Below are 24710 nucleotides of genomic sequence, written 5' to 3'. Positions count from 1 at the left end.
TCGCAAATCATCTCATAAACTTTATTTCACCTTTTCATTTTTCATTGGACACCCAGCGCCACGGACCGGGTCACTGCTGCCATGACACATCCCTTTAAGAACCAGCTCGGTACCGAGTATCCCCACAGCCCTGGTGGGCGCTCCAATTGTATAGTACTAAACCATCCATTTGGGACAGAGGCATAGTATACAGTGGGGAAAATAAGTATTTGATACACTGACAATTTTGTAAGTTTTTCCTCCTACAAAGAATGGAGAGTTCTGCAATTTTCAACTGTGATAGACGGAATAAAAAAAAAATCCAGAAAATCATATTGTATGATTTTCACATAATTAATTTGCATTTTATTGCATGAAATAAGTATTTGATGCAATAGAACAACAGAACTTAATTTTTGGTACAAAAACCATTGTTTGCTATCACAGAGGTCTGATGTTTCCTGTAGTTCTTGACCAAGATTGCACACACTGCAGCAGGGATTTTGGTTCAATCCTCCATACAGATTTTCTCCAAATCTTTCAGGTTTTGGGGCTGTTGTTGGGCAACATTGAGTTTCAGCTCCCTCCAAAGATTTTCTATTGGGTTCAGCTCTGGAGACTGACTGGGCCACTCCAGGACCTTGAAATGCTCATAAAGGAACCACTCTTTAGTTTCCCTGTGTCACAGCCTTACTAAGACATAGAGGAGCTAGAAGGCCGCAGCGTCTGATTTCTCCTTCTCCTGCACGCATTACAAACACTTCACCTTCTTGTTAAATGGTGTAAATTATTTTTAGTAGTGCAGGGATTAACCTGCTCTGTTGAAAGCTCCCGGAGCTAAGGCTCTAAGCTGTGCATTGTTAGCCACTCCCATCTCCCATAGAAACTGGGTCCTGGCTAGCACTCATTGTCAGAGTAGCTTTTGCTGCATGGCTGGAGGTTGTTGTTGATGGTTATCATGGGTAATGTACGCTCGCTGGGAAATAAAATGGATGAACTGCTAGCTCTGTGTAAAACTAAGACGGAGTTCAAGGAATGCAGTCTCATGTGCTTTACAGAAACCTTTTCACATGGGGAGGTCCCTGATTCACGTGTCTCAATTCCAGGGTTTCACATGGTCTGGCCTGAGATTCAAAGCTAAGTGTGGTTAGAAGAAGGGTGGTGGGGTGATATTATACATTAATAACAGATGGTGTAAATCAGTGGCATATTTCTGTTAAGGAAAGTCACTGAAGTCAAAACATTGAACTCAGTTAGCCTTAGGCCTTACCATTTACCTAGAGAATTCTCCATTTTCATTGCAGTCGTCTTGAATATACCTCCATCCGCCAGCCAAGAGACAGCTGGGGAAGTGTTGTCAGGGGTGTTGACAAAGCACCCAAACTCGTTAATCATAATCTCTGGGGATTTTAAGGGTACCGTCACACAGTGCAATTTTCATCGCTACAACGGTACGATCCGTGACGCTCCAGCATCGTAACAATATCGCTCTAGCGTCGTAGACTGCTGTCACACTTTGCAATCTACGACGCTGGAGCGATAATTTCATGACGTATATGCGATGTAGATGCCGTTGGTTACTATGCGCACATCGTATACGATATATGTTACACCATGCGATCATGCCGCCACAGCGGGACACTAGACGACGAAAGAAAGTTTCAAACGATCTGCTACGACGTACGATTCTCAGCGGGGTCCCTGATCGCAGGAGCGTGTCAGACACTGCGATATCGTAACTATATCGCTCGAACGTCACGAATCGTGCCGTCGTAGCGATCAAAATTGCACTGTGTGACGGCACCCTAACAGAGTCATGATCTCAAAGGCTCTTCCAAAGTTCTATCAATATGTTAAAGGTGCAACAAGGGACAACAGTATATTGGATCTCCTCTATGCAATTGTTAAAGATGTCTATTCATCGTCTGCACTACCCCCCTGGGGAAACCTGACCACAACCTCATACTATTGTCTCCATCTTATCAACCAGTTGTCAGCAAACAACCAGTGACTATAAAACCAATGTGGTCCCAGCAGCTGAGGAGGCCCTGCAAGACTGCTTTGACCTCACAGACTGGGCGGTGATATGCGACAGGGGAGAGCATGATGATGTAAATGATATTGTCGGGAGATTAACTGATTATAAATATTTTTGCACTGATACTGTAGTACCAGTTAAAAAGATTTGATGTTATGCAAATAACAAGCCTTGGGTTACAAAAGAATTAAAATAATTACTAAACAAGAACAAACTGGCATTTAAAATGAAGGATACAAAGAAAATTAAACTAATGCAAAGGGACTTAAAGGGTAAATTTAAGAATGCCCATGAGGCGTTCTGAATTAAATTAGAAAATAAATTGTCACACAAAAATTCCATGGAGGTGTGGTCAGGCATGAAGCAGTTAACTGGATTTAAGGCAAGGCCGGAGCGTGGGGAAGTGGATCTGCCCATGGCTAATGAAATGAATGAGTTTTTCAATAGATTCACCAACACATGTGCAGCGTCATCAGGAATGGGGGATGGAGCAGGGTGGGGCAGTAGTGTGTGAGTAGCTGACGCTAATAAGCTCAACAAACTTATCAAGAAGGCAAGCGTGGCTCTTGGCCTCCATCTTGACTTTTTTGAGGATGTAGTGGAAGATAGGATTCAGATGAAGTGTAGGGCTATAATGAACAATAATACACACCCACTATACGAGCTGTTCTTGAAGCAGAAGAGCACATTCAGCAGTTGTCTAATCCTACTTAGGTGCAAGAAGGAGAAATTCAGGAAATCCTTTGTGCCTACTGCTATGGGGATATGTAACAATTTCCTAAGGGTGAAAGGTGACAATGACCTATGGCTGGTGCACTAGTGACATTGATCAGAGATTTAAGTACCTGCATTCACCCAAATTTATTTGTTACGCAATGTGGTTAGTCATGTGCAAGATCTATATCTAGTAATTACTTTATGAAATGCTGTTCGTAATGTTTGAAATGCTGTTTTGTAATGCTGCTGTAATACCATAATTTCCCTCGGGATCAATAAAGTGTATCGTATCGTTATTGTAGAAAGGCGTTTGGTGAGTTTATCTGTGACTGTTGCTAGGTTTAGAGCTAATTCCTTTTCTTCTCCTATTTTGGTTTAATCCCATTCTCCACTTCCCGGTGCATACCTCTGTTGTTTATGGTTGTATATTTGTATGTTAGTTATTTTTCGTTACCACTGTTCATGCGTACCTTGTTAGTCTGATTGGTGTATTATGGCACACTACTACAGACTGAGGGCAGATTCAGGAGCTAAGGCAAGGTACATGGTCCCGGTATCTTCACTAACAGAAGTGACTTGGGGAACAGGGCGAGCTAGGGTGCCCCTACCATTAGGGACAGGAAAAGAGCCACAGGTCCTGGGACATCAGACAACAGAGTCATGAAACCCAGTTTGCGTGTTTTGCATCATTGTCATGCTGGAAGAGCCAGTCATGACCCATCTTCAAATCTCTTACTGAGGGAAGGAGGCTGTTGGCCAAACTATTGCGATACACAATCCCATCCATCCTCCATTCAATATGGTGCCCTGTCCCCTTTTTAGAAAAGCACCCCCAAAGTATGATTTTTTTTTCACCACCATGCTTCACAGTTGGGATGGTGTTCTTGGTGTTGTACTCACCCTTCTCTTTCCCTCAAATACAGCAAGTGGAGTTGATACGAAAAAGTTCTATTTTGGTCTCATCTGACCACATGACCTTCTCCCATAACTCCTCTTGGTCATCCAGATGATCATTAGCAAACTTCAAACTGGCCTGGACATGTGCTGGCATGAGCAGGGGAGACTGTTGTGAATTCTGTGGTCAAGCTCCCTCCTGTGGTCATGAGTGGTACTTCGGCTGGTTCTGTCTATGAGCTTCCTCTGGTGGATGTGAGTGGGGCTGCGGCTTCTGAGTTTCCTTCCTCAGGTGACGAGGTTAAGTCGTTAGGTGCTGCTCTATTTAACTCCACCTAGTTCTTTGTTCCTGGCCTCCAGTCAATGTTCCAGTATTGGTCTAGCTCTCTCCTGGATCGTTCTTGTGGCCTGTCTGCCCTGCATAAGCTAAGTTTTGCTTGTGTTGCTTTTGTTTGCTATATTTTCTGTCCAGCTTGCTATATTGGTTTTTCTTGCTTGCTGGAAGCTCTGAGACGCAGAGGGAGCACCTCCGTACCGTTAGTCGGTGCGGAGGGTCTTTTTGCCCCCTCTGCGTGGTTGTTTGTAGGTTTTTGTGCTGACCGCAAAGCTATCTTTCCTATCCTCGGTCTATTCAGTAAGTCGGGCCTCACTTTGCTAAAATCTATTTAATCTCTGTGTTTGTATATTCATCTTACTCACAGTCATTATATGTGGAGGGCTGCCTTTTCCTTTGGGGAATTTCTCTGAGGCAAGGTAGGCTTATTTTTCTATCTTCAGGGCTAGCTAGTTTCTCAGGCTGTGCCCGAGGCGCCTAGGTTTTTGTCAGGAGCGCTCCACGGCTACCTCTAGTGTGGTTTGATAGGATTAGGGATTGCGGTCAGCAGAGTTTCCACGTCTCAGAGCTCGTCCTATGTTAGTAACTATCAGGTCACTTTGTGTGCTCTTAACCACTAGGTCCATTGTGGTTCTGAATCACCTGTTCATAACAGGAGACCTAGCATGCCCTGCAGGATTTTAATCCATGACGGCATAGTATATTACTAATGGTAATGTTTGAGACTGCGGTCATTGACAAGGTCCTCCTGTGAAGTTCTGGGATGATTCCTGACCTTTCTCAGAATCATCCTTACATCGAGCCTGAGACCAAGGAATATTGATCGTCATCACTCATCACCAGTAATCTTGTGTTACTTTCATTTTCTAATAATTGAACCAACAGTTGTTGTCTTCTCACCAAACTGCTTGCCTAACGTACTGTAGCTCATCCTATCCTCATGCAGGTTTATAATTTTGTCCCTGGTGTCTTTGGTCTTGAACATGGTGGAGAGGTGTCAGGTAGTTGACTGATCAATTCACCTACAGAAGAAATTTGATAATGTCACAGCAGCAGTCAGCCATGGGCCATGCATGAGGTATCAGGGTCTGAGTCAGTATTTAAAGCTTTGAATTAAAGTTTCAATTAAGACATGGTGGGTAATGGAGTGATGTAAACCTTCTTTGCTGGAAGCCCTGATATCCCATGCAACAGCTACATTTTTTTCAGCTACACTCAGGTGGCACAAATATCAGTTTCACAGAGTACTATTGGTAATAATAATAATAATAATAATCTTTATTTTTATATAGCGCTAACATATTCCGCAGCGCTTTACAGTTTGCACACATTATCATCACTGTCCCCGATGGGGCTCACAATCTAAATATCCTATCAGTATGTTTTTGGAATGTGGGAGGAAACCGGAGTACCCGGAGGAAACCCACGCAAACACGGAGAGAACATACAAACTCTTTGCAGATGTTGTCCTGGATGGGATTAGAACCCATGACTCCAGCGCTGCAAGGCTGCTGTGCTAACCACTGAGCCACCGTGCTGCCCATTGGTAGAAAAATGTAAGGATAGTAACACAGGTAGTTGAGTGAAAGCAAATGCATGCCTGCTGGTCTGGAAGCCCTACAGCTCCAAGCAACACACATGAAGGAGACCCTACTTGTAGTCTTCACATTTTAAAAAATTATTGTCACACTCCACTAAGGTGACATCAATTTCCATAAAGTAGAAACAGCATAATAAGCCTCTGACACACCTTCCACTACAGGCAACTCACCACATGGAGACCCACCTTGGACTCTCCACATTTCAAAAAATTGTTTGTATCATCAGCAGCAATAGCAACAGCAGGCACAGAAGCCAAGACAAAGGTGTCACAGACTGCAATAATGCGCGATCAATGCATGACACTAGAAATGACACCATCGACTTGTCTGCTCAGTTTGCGGCTGGGGTGCAGAAGTCATTGAAGATCCATGACTTGTACATTTTGATGAAAGTTAGGCAGTTTACATTTTCAGGGGACAGGCAGATGTGCTTATCAATCATGACACCACCAGCAGCACTGAACACACGTTCTAAGAGAACGCTGGCTGCTGGGCATGACAAAACTTCCAAGGAGAGACAGGCGAAGACCAAAATGTAAAAGGGTCCAAATTCCCTCTGATGGCATTGAGCTTGATATACTCGTTCACAATCCTCTCCATTTGTTCACAACATGTCAGACTTGTACTCTGTTCTGCTGGTGCAGGGGTTGGTCTAAAAATTGTGTGAAATGACTTTCAGAAGTCGCTTATGACACGTACACTGCTGCTGCTATTGTTTTTCATGGAGACACCTTGATGTTCCTGGGGTTGGAAGTCTAGAACTGCAAAGCACACTGTGTGCCTCACTGCTGTGTGGGGAAAACCATGTTTAAGATGGTCTACAAGCGTGTTTCAATACTCCAACATGCATGTGTCCCTTTACAGGGGGCAAAGCATCTGGCAAAAGTTACCTTGGATCTAACAGAGTGGCAACCCAGTAGTAAGCACTATACCTAACACTAAGAATAAGGGCATCATGCTGAAGATAGTGCAGCTAGAAGGTGTTGGCGCTTCCATGAGATCCAAGTCCATGGTGTGTTGCTGGTGGGGCAACATTCAAGGTTACTTCCCGTCTCCTCCCACCAAACACGAACAACAGAGAGGGGATTATTATCCTTTTCATCTCCTGACTGTTAAGCACCCATCACCTCTTACTCTTTGATCTTCTACATTTGTTCCTCTGCTCCTACACATTTACTAACAGTTTGTCTGGTGCCATGAGCCCCCTCAATGGCACTAATCCACCCTCCCATGCACCCGCCTGTGCAATGACAGTCTGGTACTTAGAGAAATTGTTATCCCTTCCGCATCCTCCTCTGCTTCCATCTCTTCCTCTGGGTCCACCACTTCCTCATACAGACTACTCAAAGTGTGCTCCAGCATATAGATAATCGGAATAGAATGCTGATGATGGCATCGTCAGTGAAACCATATGAGTAGCCATTTAAACATTGTTCAGAAAGATGCAGAGTTCCTTCTTCTGTGCCCACTCCGCCAGCATGATTTATGCTGCATACATACTGCATTGGCCAAAGCTATAAAAAAGGACATACTGCATCAGGGCTCGTCACTGCGATCATCAGAAGAGAGCACACAATTACCGTGCTTTCTGCAGCAGCGCATCCAGGCTGGGATAATGGCTGAAAAATTGCTGTACCATCAGGTTGAGGATGTGAGCCATTCAAAGAATGTGTGTGAAGTTGCCCCAGTGTAGGGACACCACCAGTTTTGCACAGTAATTACACAAGGCCTTCCCTTGCTAAAGGTTCAATGGAGAGTCCTTGCTCCATCTCGGCCTGAATAGCTGTCAACAACTCTTGAGCTGTGTCACTGCGATCTCCAAGGCATATTCATTTAAACACTGCCTAATTGCTGTGAGCGCTGGCTGCACAGTACAGAGGTAGGGGGGTTCTCTCTGCACTGTTCAAACTCGGGTCTCATTAAGGGGGAGGTTGAGGGTGCAACTCGAGGCCCTAGAGGAGGTGCAGAAGGCAGAAGCAATGGAGGAAGTGTTAAATGCAGAGTTTTTTTCCGCAAGTCTTGGGGATTCAAATACTTGTGGAGTAGCCCCTTGACCACCTGCCCCAAAGCCACCAGAGACACCAAGTGACAAGTCAGTGAGATTTAACGTCCCTGACGATTGTTTGCAGTCCAGGTGTCAGTGGTTAAATGCAGCCTGGCAGACATAGATTTTTTCAAGGTATGGGTGATGCTATCTGCGACATGCTGGTGTAGTGCAGGCTTTGCTTTCTTCAAGAAGTAATGGTGAATGGGCAACTCTTACTGGGGGACTGCAATGGCCATTAATTTTCGGAATCTGTCTTTATCTCCCAGATGGAAATGTAGCATTCACATGACCAACAGATTTCAGATGGTGGCGTTTAAGCTCTTAGCTTTGGCATGTGTAAAAGGAAACATTCTTTTACAAGACCGAAACTGCAGGATCGCGGTCTGACTGCTGTGCTGAGAGAGGGTGGAGTAGGGTGAACAGAACAATCTGCTGGACTCTGAGTTACAATAGGTGCAGGTGTAGATGTTATGGTGGACTGAGAAAGGTGTGTTTTGCTCAGTGAAACAAAAACAGCAGTCATGTACACTTTCGTAACAGCTGACGGACTATTACTCAACCCGACAGTAGGGAGTAAACAAGTGGAGTTTCTGTGGCCAGAGACCTGTATGAGAATACTTGGCACATTGACGGATTAGGAAGAAGCAGCAAATGTGGTTGATGGGCCGGCCAGTGGTTAGCAAGGCCCGCTAGTCCACATTTTAGTACAGTGAGATTCCCAGATTAATTCATGTTGATTACTCATGTGCCGGTTCATGCATGAAGTAGTTAAATTATTTCAATTTTTGCCTCTACTTAGTCTTTTTGCAAATTTTCCAGATAACGTGAGTTGGGTCATCCTTTGCGGTCTCAAAAAAGGCCCAGGCTAGGCAACCATTTGAACTGCAGACTTGCGACCTGTGCTGGCCACAGCCACAATTGTGGTTGAGGATGCAGTGCTACCGTCACCGCTCTTCAGAGTCGCTGGGTCTCGCCAGGTCTGAGCTAGTAGTGGGGGTGTCTAATAGACACCTCTCCATTACTTACACCAGGGATTGATAGCAGCTGACATTACGCAGCTGACATCAACCCTAAAAATCATTACACATACCAGAATTAAATGTGAAGACCAAAAAGAGAGAGAGAGCTACAAAGCCCTGGAAAATTGAGAAAACCGGTGGCAAACCAACGAGGTGTGTAGCAGTCTAAGAAATGAACCAGGAGGTGCAATCTGCAGAAAAAAAAATAGTCCATGACAATCCAGCAAAAAAAGAAGAAAGCAGATGCACTCACCAGATGCAGTTACAAAGCGTCCTTTATTTCAGTGCCAGCCGGCACATAATTCACGGCACGGGGGAGAGGGAAGTGGACAGGGAGAGTGCGACAGGTAAGACGACGGCCGTTTCGCGCTGCCTAAGTGCGCTTCTACGGGTCCATAGTCAGACGGGAAATGACGCCAGGCTAAGTAGGCAAACACATGCGAACTACACCTGCCTCATTAACCCGCCTGACACCAGAGAAAGTGCACAGGTACATTAAAAGCAATTATAATTAAAAACAAATGCATAGTACTGCCAAAGAGAAGAGAGACATATAATCTAGACTTCCAATCATTATGAAATGTTAACATAGAACATCGTAATTTTATCACGAATTTCCACGATATGCATAACAGGGGGAGCAACATCAATACACCTCTTAGTGTTAATTATCCAAACAGTATGATAGAAACATATAACTCCATTACATCCACAAGGGATCAGATGGAACAAAACGAAAAAACGAAAAGGAGGAGACAAAACGAGAAAAGATATATATGTATATATATCCGAGCTACAGAAATACCGCCATATCAACTCTATCATTAAGGCCGGCGGGGCCAGTCGCTCTTGTTCGCAAAATCCATTTCGCCTCCTGTCTTAGGAGAATCTTATGGAGATCGCCCCCCTGTGCTGGTAAAACAATTTATTCAATGCCTGCAAAGGTTAAAACCTCCGGATTGCCATCATGATTTTCTTTTATATGGTCAATTAGTCTAGGAACACCTTTGCCGGTGGTAACAGATTTAAAGTGCTCTCTGAACCGAACGTATAATCTACGGATGGTTTTACCTATATAAAATCGTCCACAAGGACAAAAGACAACTTACACTACGAACTCTGTTTTACAGGAGATGAATTGTCGGACCTGATGTATTACCGGTCCAATATGCAGGGTCTGACCCAATACATGAAACCGGCAGTACTGACACTGTCCGCACCGGTGATTACCTGCTGGAATCGCTCGCTCTAACCAATTAGATCTGTCTTTTGTGACTCGATTACGTACGAGGACGTCCCTAATACGGGCTCCCCGCCTATTTGACACTAAAGGTCTTCCTGCCATTCTACTCGTCAATTCTTTGTCCCTCTCCAAGACATGCCAGTGCCTACGGAGAGTAGCTCTAATTTCCCTATCTAAGGGACCATATTGAAAGCAGAAAGAAAAACGCTGCGATACTGCACTAGAAGAATTTTTTATGGATCCTGAACTTGTTGCTTCAACTCGATCTAATGTCAAATTTAACAGGTCCTCCGGGTATCCTCTTTTGCGGAGCCTCTCACAAAGCTCCCCCGACTGTCGCCTAAAGCCCTCTTGAGTATTATTTACCCGACGTGTCCTTAATAACTGGCTATACGGTAAGGATTTTTTTGTGTGGTGAGGGTGGAAGCTGTCAAAATGTAAGATGGAATTCACCGCAGTGGGCTTACGAAATATGGAAGTACACACCTTCCCTTCAATCACCTCCACCCATACGTCCAAAAATTCTAACGCCAGACCCCCAAATTTATATGTGAAGGACATCCCCATCACATTACTATCATTGAAGTAATTAACAAAGAGTTGGAAGTCCGTTTCAGTACCGTCCCATATCAGGAACAGGTCATCCACAAACCTCAAAAGCAACTTAATATGTTTCAAAAAAACATTAGAAGTGGAATAGATATAATCCTCCTCAAATACCGCCATAAATAAATTGGCGAAAGTACATGCAGCCGGGGTCCCCATGGCAGTACCGGTGGTCTGCCTGTACCAGGTGTCCAAAAAGGTAAAAGCGTTATGGGTTAGGATGAAATCCAATCCCCCGCACACAAAATTAATATACGCCTGGCTTTTGTCGGTAGTATTCAAAATACGTCTGATAGTCTCTACGCCTAAATTTTGAGGTATATTTGTGTACAGACTGACCACATCGATAGAAGCCATGGAGAACCCCGGCTGCCAAACAAAATCCTGAATATGATGGAGGAAGGAATTTGTGTCCCTGATATAGGACGGCACTTTAACAAGCAACGGACGCAACAGCCAATCGATATATTGTGAAAGAAGCTCAGTGAGGGAACCCACCCCCGAAACAATAGGTCTCCCGGGGGGAGCGGTAATAGACTTGTGAATCTTTGGCAGATAATACCAGTGTGGTCGTATTGGGAAGCTGGGAAGTAGTCTCTCTGCCTTTCTCTGTGGAATTACCCCATTCTCTACAGCCTTCCTGAGAAAAGAGCATAGCTCTCCCTTAAATTTGTGGGTGGGATCACCCTGCAACTTTACATAAACCGAAGTGTCTGACAATTGTCGATTAGCCTCCGCTATATATGATTCCCTTGGCAACAAGACCGTACGACCCCCTTTGTCAGCGGGGCGTATAATGACATCGGTCCATTTGGCTATCTCCTTCAGAGCTTTAATTTCATTGCCAGTCAGATTGGGGGCAGCCCTTTTATACAAAAGCGCCTCCATATCTTTAAGGACCAAAGTTTCAAATAAATCAATCATGTTGCCAGGGGAGACAGGTGGTAAAAAAGTAGAGGGAACCCCTCCCAAAAAGGGACCATATTCCTCCGAACTCACAGTCACTTCAACGGGTCTCTCACTAGTAAGGCTGAGTAGACGTGCTGCATCATCCTGCAAATCTGCCAAAGATCCCCCTTGGGCATTAGCCATAAACCCCAAAGGACCTACACTGCAGGGGCATTCTCCTTCCAAAACTCTAGGGACAGTCGGGTTACAATGAAAGAACTTATATAAATGCATCTTTTTAGTCGCTTTGAACAAGTCCACCTGAAAGGAAACAAAATCAAAAGAATCTGGGACACAAAAATTCAAGCCTTTAGCCAACAAAGTTAATTGATCAGAATTGAGACTGCGTTGTGTCAAATTCACGACGCAATCCTCTTGGGGAACAGTTACAGTCGTTCTTGTCTCCATGAATCGAATTTCCTTTTGCGCTGCCACATCGAGCTTGTGTCTGCGCTTGCCCTTCCGTGTCTTTCTCCTAAAGGGACAGTAGCGGAGCGTTGGGTATCCAAGTGCGTCTCCTCTGATGAACCCGCATTAGTAGAAGGACCCTCGCTCAAAGAGAGAGACCCGTTGAAGTGACTGTGAGTTCGGAGGAATATGGTCCCTTTTTGGGAGGGGTTCCCTCTACTTTTTTACCACCTGTCTCCCCTGGCAACATGATTGATTTATTTGAAACTTTGGTCCTTAAAGATATGGAGGCGCTTTTGTATAAAAGGGCTGCCCCCAATCTGACTGGCAATGAAATTAAAGCTCTGAAGGAGATAGCCAAATGGACCGATGTCATTATACGCCCCGCTGACAAAGGGGGTCGTACGGTCTTGTTGCCAAGGGAATCATATATAGCGGAGGCTAATCGACAATTGTCAGACACTTCGGTTTATGTAAAGTTGCAGGGTGATCCCACCCACAAATTTAAGGGAGAGCTATGCTCTTTTCTCAGGAAGGCTGTAGAGAATGGGGTAATTCCACAGAGAAAGGCAGAGAGACTACTTCCCAGCTTCCCAATACGACCACACTGGTATTATCTGCCAAAGATTCACAAGTCTATTACCGCTCCCCCCGGGAGACCTATTGTTTCGGGGGTGGGTTCCCTCACTGAGCCTCTTTCACAATATATCGATTGGCTGTTGCGTCCGTTTCTTGTTAAAGTGCCGTCCTATATCAGGGACACAAATTCCTTCCTCCATCATATTCAGGATTTTGTTTGGCAGCCGGGGTTCTCCATGGCTTCTATCGATGTGGTCAGTCTGTACACAAATATACCTCAAAATTTAGGCGTAGAGACTATCAGACGTATTTTGAATACTACCGACAAAAGCCAGGCGTATATTAATTTTGTGTGCGGGGGATTGGATTTCATTCTAACCCATAACGCTTTTACCTTTTTGGACACCTGGTACAGGCAGACCACCGGTACTGCCATGGGGACCCCGGCTGCATGTACTTTCGCCAATTTATTTATGGCGGTATTTGAGGAGGATTATATCTATTCCACTTCTAATGTTTTTTTGAAACATATTAAGTTGCTTTTGAGGTTTGTGGATGACCTGTTCCTGATATGGGACGGTACTGAAACGGACTTCCAACTCTTTGTTAATTACCTCAATGATAGTAATGTGATGGGGATGTCCTTCACATATAAATTTGGGGGTCTGGCGTTAGAATTTTTGGACGTATGGGTGGAGGTGACTGAAGGGAAGGTGTGTACTTCCATATTTCGTAAGCCCACTGCGATGAATTCCATCTTACATTTTGACAGCTTCCACCCTCACCACACAAAAAAATCCTTACCGTATAGCCAGTTATTAAGGACACGTCGGGTAAATAATACTCAAGAGGGCTTTAGGCGACAGTCGGGGGAGCTTTGTGAGAGGCTCCGCAAAAGAGGATACCCGGAGGACCTGTTAAATTTGACATTAGATCGAGTTGAAGCAACAAGTTCAGGATCCGTAAAAAATTCTTCTAGTGCAGTATCACAGCGTTTTTCTTTCTGCTTTCAATATGGTCCCTTAGATAGGGAAATTAGAGCTACTCTCCGTAGGCACTGGCATGTCTTGGAGAGGGACAGAGAATTGACGAGTAGAATGGCAGGAGGACCTTTAGTGTCAAATAGGCGGGGAGCCCGTATTAGGGACGTCCTCGTACGTAATCGAGTCACAAAAGACAGATCTAATTGGTTAGAGCGAGCGATTCCAGCAGGTAATCACCGGTGCGGACAGTGTCAGTACTGCCGGTTTCATGTATTGGGTCAGACCCTGCATATTGGACCGGTAATACATCAGGTCCGACAATTCATCTCCTGTAAAACAGAGTTCGTAGTGTACGTTGTCTTTTGTCCTTGTGGACGATTTTATATAGGTAAAACCATCCGTAGATTATACGTGCGGTTCAGAGAGCACTTTAAATCTGTTACCACCGGCAAAGGTGTTCCTAGACTAATTGACCATATAAAAGAAAATCATGATGGCAATCCGGAGGTTTTAACCTTTGCAGGCATTGAATAAATTGTTTTACCAGCACAGGGGGGCGATCTCCATAAGATTCTCCTAAGACAGGAGGCGAAATGGATTTTGCGAACAAGAGCGACTGGCCCCGCCGGCCTTAATGATAGAGTTGATATGGCGGTATTTCTGTAGCTCGGATATATATACATATATATCTTTTCTCGTTTTGTCTCCTCCTTTTCGTTTTTTCGTTTTGTTCCATCTGATCCCTTGTGGATGTAATGGAGTTATATGTTTCTATCATACTGTTTGGATAATTAACACTAAGAGGTGTATTGATGTTGCTCCCCTTGTTATGCATATCGTGGAAATTCGTGATAAAATTACGATGTTCTATGTTAACATTTCATATTGATTGGAAGTCTAGATTATATGTCTCTCTTCTCTTTGGCAGTACTATGCATTTGTTTTTAATTATAATTGCTTTTAATGTACCTGTGCACTTTCTCTGGTGTCAGGCGGGTTAATGAGGCAGGTGTAGTTCGCATGTGTTTGCCTACTTAGCCTGGCGTCATTTCCCGTATGACTATGGACCCGTAGAAGCGCACTTAGGCAGCGCGAAACGGACGTCGTCTTACCTGTCGCACTCTCCCTGTCCACTTCCCTCTCCCCCGTGCCGTGAATTATGTGCCGGCTGGCACTGAAATAAAGGACGCTTTGTAACTGCATCTGGTGAGTGCATCTGCTTTCTTCTTTTTTTGCTGGATACCAGAATTAAATGCTCTGGTGGCTGGGAAAAGCAGTAGAGTTAGCGCTATTCCCAGGCGCCGGGTGCTAACTACAACTGTGATCATCCTTGCCTGGTCTCCCTGCGAAGCATTTCTGTTGTATTTTCCTGCGCTGGTCTCAGGCCACTAAACAAGTGTGATCAACAATACTGAAGTCGTTCTCTTGTTTCTCGACCTCTTTACACCAACTGAGAAAGAATGAAGGGAACAGAACAATCATAATTAGATCAATCTGTCCCCATACAGTATCCTGTTATCAGCAGCACATCTACAGTTTACACCGGCGATGTCCTGCTGAGAACAAGGATTTCTGTTCCCACGTAAACAATCCAATCACTCGATGAATAGGCAGCTTTTTGCTTGTCTAGTATAATACACCCCATAGTCCTCCATATATTATAATGTGCACCTCAGTCCTCCATGTAGTATAATACACTCCTCAGTCCTCCATATAGTATAATACACTCCTCAGTCCTCCATATAGTTTAATACACTCCTCTGTCCTCCATATATTATTATACACTCCACATAGTCCTCCATATATTAAAATACACTGCAATTCCTCCATATAATATAATGCACTCCTCAGTCCTCCAAATAGTATAATACATTCATCAGTCCTCCAAATAGTATAAACATTCCTCATAGTGCTCCATATAGTATAATGCCCCGCCATTGTCATCCATGTAGTACAATTCACTTCCCATATTATAATGTACCCTATAGTTCTTCATATAGTATAATGTATTCCCCATAGTCCTTGATACAGTATAATGCAGCCCACATATAGTATAATGGTGCCACCCCAGAGTATAATGCAGCCACCCCACCGAATATATTGTAGCCCCCCGAGTATAATGTAACCCCCCAGAGAATATAATGCAACCCCCTCATATAGTATAATACAGCCCTTGCATGTATAATATATGGTAGCCCCCTCATAGAGCTCAATGCAGCCCCCCAAAGAATATAATGTAGCCCCTCCATAGAATATAACACAGCACCCCATAGAATGTAATACAGCCCTCCCCCATAAAATGTAATGCAGCCAGCCCCATAGAATGTAATGCAGCCAGCCCCCCATAGAATGTAATGCAGCCAGTCACCCATAGAATGTAATGTAGCCAGCCCCCATAGAATGTAATGCAGCCAGCCACCCATAGAATGTAATGTAGCCAGCCCCCATAGAATATAATGCTGCCAGCCCCCATAGAATATAATGCAGCCAGCCCCCATAGAATGTAATGCAGCCAGCCCCCATAGAATGAAATACAGCACAGCCCCCATAGAATGTAATGCAGCACAGCCCCCATAGAATGTAATACAGCCAGCCCCCATAGAATGTAATGCAGGACAGCCCCCATAGAATGTAATACATAACAGCCCCCATAGAAAGTAATGCAGCACAGCACCCCATAGAATGTAATGCAGCCCAGCCCAAATAGCCCCACAATCCAGTTATCACTCAGTGGTATATTTAAAAAAAAAAAAAACACTCACCTCTCCTCGTGCCCCACGCTGCTCCTGGCTCCGGTCTCAGCAGCTGCAGTCTGCCCGGTCACACAGCAGGTGCGCGATGATATGATGTCATCGCGCACCCGCAGTGTCAGCGCCAGGCATGATGAGAGAGGTAGCATCAGCAGACGCTCTTTCCTCAATCATTGCATTCAACTGTACCGGCGTCATAGACGCCGCTATAGTTGAATGCGGCGGCGCTGTCGGGGGGAGTCGGGGCGGAAGGAGTCAGCACTGGCGAGCGTCCCATGACTGCCACCGGCCCTTCTGGCATTTGCCAGAACTGCCCGATGGCCAGTCCTGCTCTGGTGAAGATATATGAAAAACAAATAGTTGGGAAGGTACACTTACACGTTAGGCCAAGCCTAGGGTGTACCGAGCACGTCTACTTGGTTTGAACAGTCATTTTGTGCTTGCAGACTCCTTTTAACTCCCCTGCATAGTAGTTTCTGTTTAAGTTAATGATTGTTTTTCAATTTACATATGAAAATGATGATCACTATCACCTTTTTGGGATAATTGGTTACTCATACACCTGCCCATAATTCTCCAAAAAAACTAAGTTTATGCAAAATATTTGTGTTTTAGAATTGATGCTGTTATGAAGAAAAAATGTGGTCACCCCAAATATTCATTTAACTTAGATTTTTGTTTTGTTTATTCTTTTTTTTTTTATTGGTAAGAATAACCTATTAACACTTGTATTTTTCAAAGCATTCTTGCTTTGAAGCAATTTTTTCACAAATGTCTAAAACTTTTATACAAAAATCATACATCACAAGATTTTGCACCCCAAAAACAAAAACAATGCGCCACAGATGTGGAGGTAGTTAAACCTAAGTACTTTCCCTATAACTATACCGATGTACCAAACACCTGAGCACTATGCACACTAGAAAGATTAATCAATAATTTCAAAGAGCAGAGGAAGCTAAACATTTCCAACTCATGTAATATTATTTATTGTAGTATCTCAGAGTCATACAGGAATTTTTTTTTTTTTTTTTTTAAGAAAATTGTGTTAGTCTTTACTCAGACATCTGTGAATTTCTTGTGTCAGATTTTACCATCAGTGTTTCATAAATGATTTTCTTGTACTCTCTTGTATGAAAAAATGAATAAATTGCAAAGCTTATCCTATACATTGCAATATTAACCCCTTAGTGACAGAGCCAATTTGGTACTTAATGACCGAGCCAATTTTTACAATTCTGACCACTGTCACTTTATGAGGTTATAACTCTGGAAAACTTTAATGGATCTCGCTGATTCTGAGAATGTTTTTTCATGACATATTGTACTTCATGATAGTGGTAAGATTTCTTCGATATTACTTGTGATTATTTATGAAAAAAATTGAAATATGGTGAAAATTTTTTATATTTTGCAATTTTCAAACTTTGTATTTTTTTGCCCTTAAATCAGAGAGATATGTCACGAAAAATAGTTAATAAATAACATTTCTCACATGTCTACTTTACATCAGCACAATTTTGGAAACAAAATTTTTTTTTGTTAGGGAGTTATAAGGGTTAAATTTGACCAGCAATTTCTCATTTTTACAACACCATTTTTTTTAGGGACCACATCACATTTGAAGTCATTTTGAGGGGTCTATATGATTACCAAGTGTGACACCATTCTAAAAACTGCACCCCTCAAGGTTCTCAAAACCACATTCAAGAAGTTTATTAACCCTTTACGTGCTTCACAGGAACTGAAACAATGTGGAAGGAAAAAATGAACATTTAACTTTTTTTTGCAAACATTTTAGTTCAGAACCATTTTTTTCATTTTCTCAAGTGTAAAAACAGAAATTAAACCATAAATTTTGTTGTGCAATTTCTCCTGAATACGCTGATACCACATATGTGGGGGTAAACCACTGTTTGGGCGCACCGCAGAGCTTGGAAGTGAAGGAGCGCCGTTTTACTTTTTCAATGTAGAATTGGCTGGAATTGAGATCGGACGCCATGTCACGTTTGGAGAGCCCCTGATGTGCCTAAACAGTGGAAACCCCCCACAGGTGACACCATTTTGGAAACTAGACCCTTAAGGAACTTATCGAGATGTGTGGTGAGCACTTCAAACCACCAGGTGCTTCACAGAAGTTTATAACGTAGAGCTGTGAAAATAAAAAATCAAATTTTTTCTACAAAAATGAAATTTTGCCCTTAAATTTTTATTTTCACAAGGGTAACAGGAGAATTTAGACCACAAAAGTTGTTGTGCAATTTCACCTGAGTACGCCAATACCCCATATGTGGGGGTAAATCACTGTTTGGGCGCACGGCAGAGCTTGGAAGAGAAGGAGTGCCGTTTTACTTTTTCAATGTAGAATTGGCTGGAATTGAGATCGGACACCATGTCGCGTTTGGAGAGCCCCTGATGTGTCTAAACAGTAGAAACCCCCCACAAGTGACCCCATTTTGGAAACTAGACCCCCTATAGAACTTATCTAGATGTGTGGTGAGAACTTTGAATGCCCAAGTGTGTTAGGGCTAGCGGAACGCACCAAATAATAAGACAGATAGTGTATGGTGCGTTCGCAGCCCGGGGTCCACCGTGCAGAGATGGAACCTGCTGCTAAGTAATGACGGACTATATGGCGGTTTAACCCACGTGTATACACACGTGGGTTAAACTTCACCTAGCGTGAAGGAAGCGATCCTGTTGCGTCACAGGATCGCGGTACCGCACATAGAAGGCGAGCAAGTAGTCAGCGAACTCAACCCCAACTAGGATTGAAGTCCGATTAGACCCTTGCTGGCACAACACCGCAACTGGGTGTGTAAGGAAGCTGAATAACAATATTAGGGCACAAGAGTGCATGCGGTGCCGCACTGACGAACGCCACTAACCACCCAGGCTTGGGTAAGGAAAGCACAGAGGAAGTGCACGGCGCCGTACTGGCGGTCACAGCAACTGGACGCTGTAACGTGTGATTAGTGCTGTAGGATAAGTCGCGCGCTAGATAGCAACCATACACCTTCCGCGAACAGACATTCAATAGGGAAGGGGTATCCAAGGACGACTTGCACTCACAACAAACACACGTAAGCAAATGTACACTAGCGCATGGCCGTGCGGTCATGCACAGTTTATATAGTTGCAGCACAGGAAGTGGCCACAGAAACTTTGCCCTTCCAAGACCTGCCAAGAGGACCGATGGAATGTGCTGCAGAGCCTGAGCACATGACCCTCGATCTCCAACGGGAGATCTTGCCCTGGGCATGCTCAGTGTGTGCAGACAAGGACTTAGTCCCAGAGAAGTCCGCTCGCTGCTGACCAGCACTGGCTTTAATGGCAGAAGCTGAAGAAGCAGCAGTAACTCTCTGTACAGAGTGAGACAGAGCAAGACGCTGGGACCGACGTCCCTGCTGAGCAGACTCCACTGCGGCTGGATAAGAATGGGAGACCGCAGCGGAGATGGCTCGAGATTCCCCCTGTGCAGAAGCGGGAACTCGAGACCTAACATTACCCCCCCTCCTAGGGCCCCCCCTCCTTGGGCCTCGCTACGCTCGAAGGCAGCAATGAGCTGTGGGGCCCGAATGTTTTCAGCAGGCTCCCATGACCTGTCCTCTGGGCCATAACCCTTCCAATCCACCAGATAGAACTTTTTGCCGTGTACCACCTTGCACCCCAAAATAGCGTTCACCTCGTAATCGTCCGTAGACGAACCCGATGTCCCGGCAGAAGACTCGGAAAACCGGGACATGTATACGGGTTTCAAGAGGGACACATGAAAGGTGTCGGTGATACCCAAGCGTGGAGGAAGAGCCAAACGGTAGACCACAGGATTAACCTGTTCGAGAACCTTGAAGGGACCCAAGTAGCGAGGAGCAAACTTAGTGGACTCAACTCGCAGCCTGATGTTACGGGCGGAGAGCCACACCAAGTTGCCAGGAGCAAAGGTCGGAGTGGGGCGCCGATGAACATCGGCGGAGGACCTCATTCTCTCCTTGGAGGCCCGAATGGCATCCTGCGTGTGGTCCCAAATGTCCCGTGCCTCCACAGCCCAGTCTGCCACCCTGGAGTCAGCAGAAGACACAGGCATGGGCACAGGAACACGCGGATGCTGGCCGTAATTTAGGAGGAATGGAGTCTGACCGGTGGAGTCGGCTACGGCATTGTTAAGAGCAAACTCTGCCCACGGTAGCAAGGATGCCCAGTCATCCTGCCTGGCAGAAACAAAATGTCGTAAATATGTGACCAAGGTCTGGTTGGCCCTCTCTACCAACCCATTCGTCTCGGGATGATATGCCAAAGAGAGATTCAACTCAATACTGAGTAGACGACAAAGCTCTCTCCAGAATCGAGACGCAAACTGGGGACCCCGGTCACTAACAATTTTGTCTGGCATACCGTGTAGGCGAAAGATATGCTTGACGAACAAGACAGCCAACGCCCGTGCAGAAGGTATCCGTGGAAGAGGCACCAAGTCCACCATCTTGGAAAAATGGTCGGTGATCACCCAGATAATGGTGCAGTTACGAGACTTGGGTAAGCCCACCACAAAGTCCATCCCGACCATCTCCCAGGGCCTGTCCGCCACCGGCAGAGGAAAAAGCAAACCAGCTGGCCGTTGCCGAGGAGTCTTGTTCTTGGCGCAAGAGACACACGCCCGAACATACTCTGCGACATCACGAGCCATATGCGGCCACCAGTACGTCCTCGCCAGTAACTCAGATGTTCTTTTGGTACCAAAATGTCCACCCACACTGGACGAGTGTGCCCAAGAGAGAACCTCCGGTCGCAAATTGGATGGAACAGAAGTCTTGCCCGGGGGCACAGACTCTAGCGAAACCGGGGCCACAGTTCTCAAGCTCTCGGTGGGGACAATAAGCCGAGGCTCCTCCTCCTCCTCCGCAGATGACACAACGGAGCGAGAGAGAGCGTCGGCCCGAATGTTCTTCTCCCCAGAAAGAAAATGGAGGGTGAAATGAAACCGGGAGAAGAATAAGGACCATCTGGCCTGGCGAGAATTCAACCGCTGGGCTGTCTGCAGGTACACCAAATTTTTATGGTCTGTGAAGACTTGGAAGGGAAAACGTGCTCCCTCCAAGAGATGTCTCCACTCCGAGAAAGCCAACTTCATGGCTAGCAACTCCCTGTCCCCGATGGAATAATTCCTCTCTGCTGGTGAGAAGGTCTTGGAGAAAAAGAAGCAAGGATGCTTCCGACCTTGAGCATCCTTTTGGAAGAGGACTGCTCCAGCACCAACAGAAGAGGCATCCACCTCCATGATAAATGGCTTATCAACATCGGGGCGATGTAGGATGGGAGCGCTAGCGAAGTGTGACTTTATAGAGTTAAAGGCCTTGGAGACCTCCTCAGACCACAATTTGGGATTCGCCCCCTTCTTGGTGAGGGCAACCAAGGGAGCTACCAAAGTTGAGAAGTGCGGAATGAACTGGCGATAATAATTAATGAACCCCATAAAGCGCTGCACCGCTTTAAGAGAATGGGGTTCCTGCCAGTCCATCACAGCCTGTAGTTTGGCAGGATCCATAGCCAAACCCTGGGCAGAGATGATGTAGCCTAGGAAAGGTAGGGACTCCTGCTCAAACATACACTTCTCCAACTTGGCATAGAGGGAGTTTGCCCGTAGGAGGTCGAAGACTTTGCAAACATCTCTCCGGTGGGAGTCAATATCTGGAGAGTAGATGAGAATATCATCCAGATAGACTACGACCGAGGTGGAAAGCATATCCCGGAAGATATCGTTCACAAAGTCTTGGAAAACGGCTGGGGCATTACAGAGCCCGAAGGGCATCACCAGATATTCATAGTGCCCATCCCTGGTGTTAAAAGCCGTCTTCCATCCGTCCCCCTCACGGATGCGAATCAGGTTGTAAGCACCCCGCAGATCTAGTTTAGTAAATACCCTTGCTCCCCGAAGCCTATCGAAGAGCTCAGATATCAAGGGCAAAGGATACTTATTTTTAACGGTGATAGCGTTAAGACCCCTGTAGTCTATGCATGGACGCAATTCCCCATTCTTCTTCTGCACGAAGAAGAACCCTGCCCCAGCAGGTGACACTGACTTCCTAATGAATCCTCTTGCCAGATTTTCCTGGATGTACTGTGACATTGCCTCCGTCTCCGGGAGAGATAGTGGATAGACTCGACCCCGGGGAGGCTCAGCACCAGGCAAGAGATCAATAGGACAGTCATAGGGGCGATGGGGCGGAAGGATCTCCGCCGCCTTTTTGGAGAACACGTCTGTATAAGACCAATACTGTTTGGGGAGAGAGGAAAGATCTGCGGGTACCTCTGTAGTAGCAACCTGAACGCACTCCCTCTGACACCTACCCCCACAAGATTCACCCCATCCCAGGATTCTGCCAGAGGACCACTCGATATGAGGAGAGTGGTACCGTAGCCAAGGTATTCCCAACAGGACCTCATCAATTCCCTCTGGAATGACGAGCAGAGATATAATCTCCTGATGAGATGGCGACATGGACAGAGTAAAAGGGATGGTCTGGTGTGTTATCTGTGAGGGCAGTGCCGACCCATTCACCACTCGTACCGTTACTGGTTGAGCTAGCATAACCAGGGGTATTGCGTGACGTTGGGCGAAGGCAGAAGACATAAAATTGCCCTCTGCCCCAGAATCCACGCAGAGCTCTACCGAGTGGGAGAATGAGCCTATAGTAATTGTCCCCTTAAAGGACAATTTAGAGGCAAACGTCGCCGTGTCTAGTGTACCTCCACCTACTACCACTAGACGCTGACGTTTCCTCGACCGCTGAGAACATCTGGTGGCTAGATGTCCTGACTGCTGGCAAACATGACAGACCTTGAGTGCACAAGCGGTCCGAGACTTAGATCCCGCTTGTGACACTTCCCTGGCCTCATGTGACTCAGGAACCAGGACCGGAGATTCCAGAGGTTTGGCGAAGGTAGGAGCCAGCCGAAACCTCTGCATACACTGGGCTCGCTCTAACCTCCGCTCGTTAAAACGGAGGTCAATTCGAGTGGAGACAGTTATTAACTCCTCCAGTGTGGCAGGAATCTCCCTAGTGGCCAGAGTGTCCTTAACGTGGTCAGCCAGGCCCCTCCAAAATATGGGGATAAGAGCTTTATCCGACCAATCCAGCTCAGAAGCTAAAGTGCGGAATTGGATGGCAAAATGACTGACCAAGGACTCACCCTGAGTTAATGCCAGCAGTTGGAGCGCAGTATCATGGGTGACTTGAGGTCCTAAAAAGACCTGTTTCAGAGTGCTCAGAAGCAGTGGAGCACTCTGCACCACATGATCACCACGCTCCCACAGCAGCGTAGCCCATTCCAACGCCCTGTCCGACAAGAAATACACTATAAATCCCACCTTAGCCCGCTCTGTGGGAAAACGTGCAGCCAGGAGCTCGAGGTGAATAGAGCACTGACTCACAAATCCCCTACAAAACTTGCTATCACCAGAAAATTTTTCTGGCAGCGGGAGGCGAGAAAATGTCGGAGCAGGGGTGGCAATGGACAGGGTTGCTGCAGCCACGCTAGCAGCCTGTACAGCAACTGCGGAAACGTCCACAGCTGAGGTTGCGCTCTCAAGAGCCGCCAACCTACCCTCCAGCTGCTGGATATACCGCAAGGATTGCTGTTTGTCCGTCATTACTAGCCAGACCCTGGCGCTAGTGTAATGTTAGGGCTAGCGGAATGCACCAAATAATAAGACAGATAGTGTATGGTGCATTCGCAGCCCGGGGTCCACCGTGCAGAGATGGAACCTGCTGCTAAGTAATGATGGACTATATGGCAGTACTCATAAGTATACACACGTGGGTTAAACTTCACCCAGCGTGAAGGAAGCGATCCTGTTGCATCACAGGATCGCGGTACCGCACATAGAAGGCGAGCAAGTAGTCAGCGAACTCAACCCCAACTAGGATTGAAGTCCGATTAGACCCTTGCTGGCACAACACCGCAACTGGGTGTGTAAGGAAGCTGAATAACAATATTAGGGCACAAGAGTGCATGCGGTGCCGCACTGACGAACGCCACTAACCACCCAGGCTTGGGTAAGGAAAGCACAGAGGAAGTGCACGGCGCCGTACTGGCGGTCACAGCAACTGGACGCTGTAACGTGTGATTAGTGCTGTAGGATAAGTCGGGCGCTAGATAGCAACCATACACCTTCCGCGAACAGACATTTAATAGGGAAGGGGTATCCAAGGACGACTTGCACTCACAACAAACACACATAAGCAAATGTACACTAGCGCATGGCCGTGCGGTCATGCGCAGTTTATATAGTTGCAGCACAGGAAGTGGCCACAGAAACTTTGCCCTTCCAAGACCTGCCAAGAGGACCAATGGAATGTGCTGCAGAGCCTGAGCACATGACCCTCGATCTCCAACGGGAGATCTTGCCCTGGACATGCTCAGTGTGTGCAGACAAGGACTTAGTCCCAGAGAAGTCCGCTCGCTGCTGACCAGCACTGGCTTTAATGGCAGAAGCTGAAGAAGCAGCAGTAACTCTCTGTACAGAGTGAGACTGAGCAAGACGCTGGGACCGACGTCCCTGCTGAGCA

This window comes from Ranitomeya imitator, chromosome 4 (genome assembly GCF_032444005.1).
Source record: "Ranitomeya imitator isolate aRanImi1 chromosome 4, aRanImi1.pri, whole genome shotgun sequence".
Classification (NCBI taxonomy): Eukaryota; Metazoa; Chordata; class Amphibia; order Anura; family Dendrobatidae; genus Ranitomeya; species Ranitomeya imitator.
Note: the sequence above shows the minus strand (reverse complement) of the source record.